Raw genomic sequence first — 8,485 nt, 5'->3', positions numbered from 1 at the left:
GGTCATACTGACTTGCGCTATTTGGGTACTGTAAGAACCGGGAAGCGGATAAGGCTTATGAGGTTGATGCTCACTTGGTATCACCTAGGGTTTGGGCGGAGGAGCCTAGGCTTGTTGCATTGCTACAACTTAGTTCAAGGTAGAAGACAATGAGCAATGTCTTTTTTTGAAGGGTACTTTTGATATTTTAAAAAATTTTAAGTTGCACATGTCATCACCTGATCAGATAGTTGATGGTCAATTAATGGCATGAACCAACTTGACACTTTTTGAAAGTTTGGGTACTATAGTGACACATTTGAAAGTTCGGGTACTAACTTGACACTACCCCCAAAGTTAACGGTACTAAAGTGGAATTTTCCCAAAAAACAAATAGTAGTAATCCATGTGATACATGAACTTTTGTTAAGCGAAAGTGAAGTAATAAAAATACGTAAGAATAAATAATTTTTTATATATTTTAACTTTTGAAATAATTAAAAATTATTTATATTATATAATAATAATAATAATAATAATAATAAATAATAATAATAATAATAATTGATTTTAGCTAAATTAATAATCTAATCTCTAATAAATAACAATATTACTTTTTTGTAAATTATTTTTTATAAATATTAATTGATATAAGTGAAATAATGTTTTCATTATTAGTACAATAACAATTGCAATTATTATTCTATTTTTTAATATCTATTAATTGAAATTTATTACATATTTTTGTTATTTGGAAGCTTCAATACCTCTAAATTATTTAATATATTTTTTATTATTTCAATAATATTTAAATCCTTTATATTTTATATTCTTATAATCAAATATTATTAAAAATATTATAATTATTTTTGTTTGTTAATGAATTTTTAAAATTTATCACTTAATTTCGTTATTTAATCTAATTTTTGTTATTTAAATAATATTTAAAATATGATTTAGTTACTAATTTTTTCAATATTTAAAATTGATTTATTTAAATATTTTTTATTTAAATTTTAAAAATATTATTTATTTATTAAATTGAAATAATCCATAAAATTATAATTTATACTATTATTACATAATTCCTTTATTAATTTTGTAAAATATAAAATTATTATTAATTCAATTATTATGAAATCTATTATAATTACTTTTCTATTTTTAAGATTTTTCTAATTTATTACTTAATTTGTTATTTTAACTATTCAAAATTTAGTTATGTTAAATATTACATTATTTAAAATATTTAAATAATATTCGAATATTATTTATTTTGAATATATTAAATAATATTAAATGTTTGTTATATAATTATTCAACTATATTTAATATTTTGTTACCCAAAATAAAAAATAAAAAAGCACCTTAGTCGGACAGCGAAGTGCAAAGTTATGGCATCCCAAAATTTTCATACACATTTAGTGTGCAACCCATTCATATGGTTTATTGACCAAGTCAATGGTTTTTTATTGCCCTTAGGTTTTATTAAAACCAAACATAGAATCTAGATCGAGTGACAGTTCAAACAGTTCAATTGGCCGGATCAATGACAAGTTGAAAACATTGAACGGGTCAATAGTCCAACTGTCTGGGTCATATGGTTTTTGAATGTCCTCCAGGTTTTATTAAAATCAGAACCAAAATCTTGATTGTGTGATGGTTCGGATGGTTCAACTATCCTCTAGGTTTTATGCATGCAGTCAGTATACCACTTTAGTGGCAATAAAAGCCTTGTTTCTAGCGGCAGTTTTTGATCTTTACCGGTAGTCACCAAAACTGCCGCTAGAACTCTTAGCGACACCTATTTTAGCGGCAGTTTGTTGACTGCCGGTAAAACTTCTACCGGTAGTTTTGATTATTTTTAGCGGCAAAATTGCCACCAAAAGTGATTTTTCTTGTAGTGGCATGCTACCACACTTTATTTTCTTTATATAGTTAATTAAAAGTTTTTATTACACAATAATATGAATCCTATTTTTTTGAAGTTTTACTCCTTAATTTGTTTTATGTAATTAAATTAAGTATTTATTTCTTGAATACTTCCTAGTTTATTCATATATGTACAACAAAACTGAATTTATACATAGTTACTTCATACACTTTCGAATATGATTTGTTTCTTTCATAGTTAATTTATATTTTTTATTACACATACTTTTTAATATGGCATTTTATAAACTTCATGCATGCTGTATTTTACTTTTCACTTACAACCTTTTTACCTAAATAAAACAATATTCTTACATGATATGATTTACATATATTCTAGTATAATTTTTAATACAAAATGACATGATTTTTAAATGAATATGTTTCATGATATTCAAACTTCTTTTTTTTTGAATTAAATGGCTTGTAAGTGAGACCATGAGAGTAGATAAAAATAGTTTGAGGTTTTTTTATTTGGTTTTTTTATATTTACTTATTTATTTTTTTTTAATTTAATAGGTTGTTGGGTCCTATTGTCATGTATCATTGATGAACATATGAATGATAATGCCATTCTCATATGCGTGACACATTGAGACATAGAGTAGCATATTATTATTATTATTTGTTAGGAAAATAAATAAAAATTTTCGGGGGTTAAAAATATATTAAGGGATTTTTAGTGGAATCGGATATATAATAAAATCTTCTTGAATTTTAGAAAATATTTTTTTGGTAGAAGAAATTTGGAGAATATCAAATATTGATATATTACTAATGTATTGTTTTATTTAATGTTGCATTAATGAGGGGTACACCTCATTAAGCTTGAGGCTTAATAAGTCTATCGCCATTCATACAAAGAGGGTGAGGCAAGAGGTGGCCTTGCCACGGATCTACTCCTCACACCATACTCACAATACATTATAGCCGTGTGTTGGGAATATCTTCCCATGAATAAGGTTGGTGTGAGACGTGCCTGAAAACACTTTTTTTTTTTTTATTGGAAAAGGTAAGTTCATTAAAATTAAAATTTTGATAAGGTACATCTGTCAACTCCTAAGAAGTTGACCCAAGTTACATTGTTTTGTTAAGGTATCCATTAGCCCGTTAACTGACCTTCCTGTCCATTTAAAGCACACACCAATCTCTCCCGTTATATTCATTATTTTCCTTATCATTTGTCTATATTTCCACGCTCCCAAACAACATGACATCATCCACCCCATTAACAGCTTAGAGTCCTCTTCAATCTCCATTTTCAATCTTCATTTGATGTAGTCCCAAATGCCTGGCATATCTTACGCCTTGAAGTAAAGCCATAACCTCTTCTCTTAATGGTATCTTTGTCTTTTTCATTTCTAAATATTCTCCCATACCCGACGAGCCTAGATTACCTATAGAGCTGCCATCAAAGTTCAACTTTGTGTTTTGGGAAATTGGCGAGGCCCACATTTCCTGCACCATAGACTTTACGGATGTAGTACTTGCCACCTCACCCCATCTTCTGTAAATGCCATTAGCTGAAAAGTCCTTAAACAACTCACTTATTTTCAACTAGTGAATATAGTTATTCATTGATTTCCTTTTACATTTTTCTCTTCGGATCTTTTAGTACTCTTAAAGATTCTATTATTTCTTTCTTCCCAAATTGATCAAAGAACTACTTTTGTAGCTCTCCACATTATTCTACCCCACTTCTTTGGTTGCTTGTAAAAGTTTGGGTCAAAAAGGCTTATCACATCCAGGGGAGGGGTCCACTTGCAACCAAAGAGAGAAGATAAGCAATACCAAATAAAAGACACAAAAGGACAAAATATTAAGAGGTGTGTGATTGTCTCACCAAAACCCAAGGAAAGGCTACAGACATGGGGTGAAAGGCAAATGCTTGACCTTTTTCTTTGCAACAACTCCAGAGTATTATTTTTTGGAGTGTAACCTCCCAACAAAAAGCACAAATTTTTGGAGGAATAGGACTATACCAAACCTCCTTTGTTGGAAAATTCCCTGCAAGGTTAGAGGACTGGAGAAGGACATTATAAAAAGAAGCACAAGTGAAGACACTAGAGAGTGAGAGTTTCCAAATTCTGCTATTCAAACAAGATCAATCCAAATAAACTGACCCTAAGAGAGCAACAAGTTCATCCACAATCTCCATTTCCGATTCCCTAACCCACGTCCAAACTCATGAGAAAACTTCCATCACGTCCAAAGAACCCCCTAGGTTGAGCCTAGGGGTGTCAATTGACCGATTTTGGATTGGATCCAATTTGATCCAAGCCTTATCAAATTGGATTTGGATGGTCGATTATAATTATTGGATTGGGCCAATCCAAAATAAACTGGTCCATATTCTTATTGGTTTGAATTGGACATAAACCAAATTTCCAATATTCTAATCATGAGGCCAAACCCTTGTCCGATTTGAAACTGATCAAAACTGAAATAGACATAGAATCACTTTTATGAAAGTACTTTTACGAAAGCACTTGTACAAAAACACTTTTATACAAGTAATTTATGAAAAGTACTTTTATGAAAGCACTTTGCAAAAATACTTTTAAGAAAACACTTTTACAAAGTACTTTTATGAAAGCACTTTTACAGAAGCAGTTTTATAAAAGCACTTTTACGAAAACACTTTAATAAAAACACTTTTATAAAAGTACTTTTACAGAAAAACACTTACAATTACAGAAGTAATTTTATAAAAGTACTTTTATGAAAGCACTTTTATGGAAGTATTTCTACAAAAGCATTTTTATGAAAGAACTTTTACAAAAACACTTTTATGAAGTGTTTTTATAAAAGTACTTTCACAAAGCATGGAAGTACTTTTATTTCGTAAAAATACTTTTATCAAAGTACTTCTATGAACAAAGTGCTTTCTCAATGCCAAAAGGGTATATTTTCGTAATTTTCAGATTTTCTTCATTTTAATATATTTTGTAGTTTTTTTATATGTTATGTTTTTTATATAGTTTTTGATATTTCATTCAGTTCGGATTGAATCCAATCTAGTCCATTTATATTTTAATGGACTGGATTGGATTTGAACTGGATTGGGTCCAATCCATTTGTAAGTGGACTCACATTGGATTGGATCGGGTTGGATCAAATCCAGTCCAATTGACACCTCTAGTTGAACCTACATCAAAGAAGAAAGCTTTAAAGCATTCTTGAAGCCATTAATGATGCAACAGAAGCTCTGAGACATGTAACACGTTTATTCTCCTTTTGGGCCACATGATCAGCATATACAATCTCTTAAAACGTATTCACGTAATTGGGGAGAGCATCGGAAGATGTCAAGCATGTCAAATGGATGTATACTGGTGCAATAGTGTCTTTACTCGCCTTTGGCTCCTAGACTATATCTCGGGTAAGTTCCTTCCATTGAATCCATTTAATTAATTTTCTAATTATTCTTTGTCATTATCGTGAAGAAGTGCTTGGCTAGCATTTTATGGTGCTTCATGAAGTCCATTGCATGTTTTCTATCTATTATTAAGGCTTGGTTTGCTTTTCGATCAAGAAAATGCAATTACTTGGGTAAGTTTTTCCTGAGAAACACTTGCCCGGGTAAGTGCCTTTAGCCATGTTCTTTTATTTCTCATGTAAATAAGGCAATGGCCATTTTAACCATAAAAGTCCATTATTAAAAGGGACATTTTTGTCCCATTCAAGTGTAAGCAACTTTCCCCCTAGGTGGAAAAGTTATTTACCCACTTAGGGTAAGTGATACCTAGGAAAATAAACTTTCCCTGGTCCCCACATAAATTTAAAAAAAAACATGGGATTCTTGGTTATTGGAAACCAAAATCCCATTGACTGACTTTCCCCCCTCTCAAAATCCCAAAAAGAACACCCTCTAAATGTAGATAATTTCAGCTTTTGACATTTTAGCAATCAAGTAGAATTGGCCAACCATTCATTGTAAAGATGAAAAATGTTCTAATAGATTATTTTTTTATTGCCTTGCATGTACATTTTTAGCAGCATCGATGTCCATTTCATTTGAGCAAAAGAGTAGTTAGTCCAAATAAAATTTTGCTCAGATACATTAATTCTCATCTCATTTCGTAGTTTCCTATTACATGCATTAGAATCATAACATTATTAATCTTGCACTTTATTTTCCAACCTTAAGTGTTTCCATAGTACATTTATTAAAAAGGAGAATTTCTTTTTTTTTTTTTTCTGTCATGCATAATCCTAATAGGCTTGCATCATATATGTAACAAATGGTAGGAAGTTGCTGGTTTTCTCTATTCATTTCTTCATTTTCCGACTTTAGACCATCAGCATTAGCTGCTTGCATTTCCACTTAATAATTCTCCTTGGATTTTTAAGCTATTCTTCCTAGGTAGGAGTTGAATATGCATACATTTTTTGTATAGGGACAACCGGGGAAACTCATCACCCATTGGACCATCTTGTTCTTGTTACAAATATCTCTTTCCCAATAGTCCCCATCCTTCCCATGTCATTTGATTCATGTTAAGATGTTTTTTTTTTTTTAAAGTTGTATGTGCATGTCACATCCATTTATCTTAATCATTACATCTTAGAGTGGAAGAGTAGAGGGTCCCATTATATTTTTAGTGTTACCCTAAAGTCATTCTTGGGTCTGTTTCATCTTGCTTGAAAATTCTTGGTTATCAACACTTTCACCTATTTAGAACTCCTCTTACTTATCTCATATCATCACTAAATTCCCATGGTCTTTGCAAGTATCACATCATCGTTAAGCATAAGTGGTGAAATAATAGTATTATTCATTTAGCCAATCAATGCTCTTTTCTTTATTATTTATACTTTTTCCTTTTAGGTTGGTTAGTGATAGCATTATTCATAAGTGGTGAAATAATAGATAAATTTTCATTTATCTTATTTACCATTTAATGTTCTCCATCATTTTGTTGAGTGCTTAATTTACATTATGTATTAGCATAAACAATTTTGAATCCTTGCATGTTCTCCAATTTACCTAATTAGTGTATAAATTTTCAATAATTTATGCCTAAAGTTATTAAACTTCTTTGGAATATTGGTGAAGTAGAAGCCAGTTCAACTACACGCGTGGGGTGCCTAACACCTTCCCACATCATACTTTGGTCCCCAAACCCTAAGAGTTTCATCCCTCTTGAGCAATGAATCACCAAAAAACAAATTGTTTTTCTTGAAAAATCTCAAATTTTGAGTTTTCCTAAATACCCAATTCCCAAAAAAATTTATATGGCGACTCCAATCTATGTTTTGCCCCCCCCCCTCCAAGTCAGGTAACCACATTCCCAAAACAACACTTTATTCCTTGTACAAGCATCAAATTTGAAAAAAAGGAAGGATAGAAGGTAGGAGTTCATGAACAACTTTCCAAGGAGAACATTGAAAGGCCCTAGGGTCAAGACCCGCATCCCAACCATTGTCTTCCATTCCATGTATGGTAACGACCACTCTGTGCTAGAGTTTATCTTGTTCCAATGGCAACCTCCACACCCATTTCCCCAACAACGATTTCCTTAATCTAATGTTTCCTATCCCTAGGCCACCATCATCCTTATTTCTAGAAACCACCTCCTCCTTCATTAGCTAACCAAATACTCCGCACCCACCTCTTGTCTACCTCAAGTAGCTTAGATTCTTGAATTAAAACTGTTTGTCTTTTCTTTCCTCAACATACCCCTGATCACTCATCTCTTTCATGAACTCCCCAAACCTCTTACATACCATCTTAACAACTTCATAGGCACAATTCAAAAACAAACCCTTACTAGAAGACCCTTTTACAATTTTTTCCTCCCCTTTCTACCCACGCTCCCCTTATCATAATCCACCTCACATTTGAGTCTTTCCACTTTAATTTCTTTTTTATCTTCTTTAAAGTCTCTTCTCCCTTTTTCCTAGACTCTATTGGTTTTGCTTTCCCATCTCCTTTTTTATTAAGACTCTTTTTCTTTTTCTCCCCCTTCCCTTTTTTTAAAGAGCTAGTTACATTTCCTGCTTTCTCCAACTTCTCCCTCATCTTAGGATTCAGAGTGTCACTCTACTCAACTCTCTCTATCCTAGCCTGTTCCTTTTCCACACAAATTCTAATCAACTCCAAAATAAGCTCCCAAATCTTGTTTCCAAGCTCCTTATCCTCTTGTTCAACTGACAACCCATCAACAACCTTAGTTTCTTGCACCTTATCACACAAATTGGCATTGTGCATGGTTGGGCTGGTCTCACCTATAGACATGACATACATAAGTGATGTATGTATGTCATGCGGGGATACTAAGTGATGTATATCTCTACTTCTAAGTTTTGGGTTGACATCAGAGGACCTCTGTATGGGAGATGTTCTCAATGCACACTTGTGATGTGCGATGCGGTTGGTGTGAGGTGCACTATGTGAGAAACATATTTGAATTCTTTCTAACCATGGCTATTAATAGGCATCTTGATAAAGAAAATTCTTTCTAAACCATGGCTACTAATATGCACATTCCTAAGCAAAACTAAGGGCCTGTTTGTTTGCTCTGAAGTCTAACATTTGAACGTGCAATAATTACACTAAGAGGTACATTGG

This window comes from Nelumbo nucifera, chromosome 1 (genome assembly GCF_055504915.1).
Source record: "Nelumbo nucifera cultivar China Antique chromosome 1, China Antique-T2T, whole genome shotgun sequence".
In the NCBI taxonomy this organism is placed as follows: domain Eukaryota; kingdom Viridiplantae; phylum Streptophyta; class Magnoliopsida; order Proteales; family Nelumbonaceae; genus Nelumbo; species Nelumbo nucifera.
The sequence above is the reverse complement of the archived record's forward strand: the minus strand, read 5'-3'. Positions refer to the sequence as shown.